Below are 1,412 nucleotides of genomic sequence, written 5' to 3'. Positions count from 1 at the left end.
TTTCTTATGTTATTTTTTCGCTCTTTTCGGAACGTAACTATTTGCGAGAGCGGAGACTGCCTACATTATTCATAAGAATCAAAGTCCGCGAAGCATCCTTGTCGCAGGTTTATACACCTGTGAGTGGAGCTTTTGTCTATCGAAATTTGCATTGCGGTTAAAAAACAAACAGATGAAAAGTAAAGCTAATCCCTTGCAACTGACCCTAACACTTCCGCATTCTCTTTACGTGACTTGCAAAATGATAATGTGAGATTCAGGAACGTCCTTTGAGTAAAGAGTGGTTCATATATGTCATATTACTTAATTTATGGAAAGCAAATCAAAAGAATTGTTATCACGTTTTTCAGCCGAGTGTCTGAGTGGTTAGAACTTGTATTTCACATTTTGGAGGTGCCGGCTTCAGATCTCCGCCAGCAGACCGATAATCCTGACAGGTTTCTCGTGGTTTTAGTCAGTCCTTCCAGGCAAATGCCGGAATAGTACCTTGAATTAAGGGACCACTTCCTTCCATATGCCCTCCAGTTTATTGTAATCCGATTCTGTCGTTAATAAGCTAGTCGAATGGCTCTTTGCCTAATTACGTCGCTGTACCCACATGGCTCTAATGGCCATGAGAGTCAAACTAGTTCCCCTTGACAAGGCTGATACTCTTAAAAGCCGCATACTGTAAGTTTTACTGAAATGTCTCCCAAACGAAGAAGTTGCTCCTTCGATCGCCAGAGAATATGAAGCGTGGCCGAGCGACAGGCGGGCGTACGACATATTGATTTTTTTTTCATTTCAGTGAGTGAATATGGTTTCTTACTTTTAAAGACGAGACATTACAAGTGACACGAAACAAAATGCTTAGGAAAGTATTTAATCTTAAGAAATAAGGAATGAACGAGCAAATTTTTATATTAAACTCTCATAAATTGGAGTATGGTGATTTGTACGGGTGACATAGTACTAAGCACGATTATTATTTTGGATATTATCCATCGTCTTTGTTATTTGTTAAAAAGTCATGACGTTTCGGAAAGAATCGGACTCTGTCGTCAGATGAAGGGAGGAGGAACCTTGTCTGGTATAAATTTGCTGGCTTTTCAGGAGTGCTTACTGTCTCTATCATTTAGACGACGATCGCCCTGCTGATGGAGGCAGAAAGAGCATTCCAGAAGACATTTATCTTCATGCAGGAGGATCGAAAAGTCACACAACCCATGACTTTTCGAACAGCCTGTATTAACCGGATTTTTTTATTTTCCACCGAAAATTGTATTTCGTGTGCAGCGTAGAAGGAACGTTATCAGATAGAGTACAAGGTGCTTTTTCCCTGCTAATCTCGTATTTATTTCTGTGAAACTGATGGAGACGAGAAGTAATGAATACTTTTACCTGGAATAACAGAAATGTCGTAGAACACTTTG

Source organism: Zootermopsis nevadensis, unplaced genomic scaffold (assembly GCF_977971745.1).
Source record: "Zootermopsis nevadensis isolate Lab colony 2312 unplaced genomic scaffold, Znev_1.0 Znev_ptg000013l, whole genome shotgun sequence".
NCBI lineage: Eukaryota > Metazoa > Arthropoda > Insecta > Blattodea > Termopsidae > Zootermopsis > Zootermopsis nevadensis.
Note: the sequence above shows the minus strand (reverse complement) of the source record.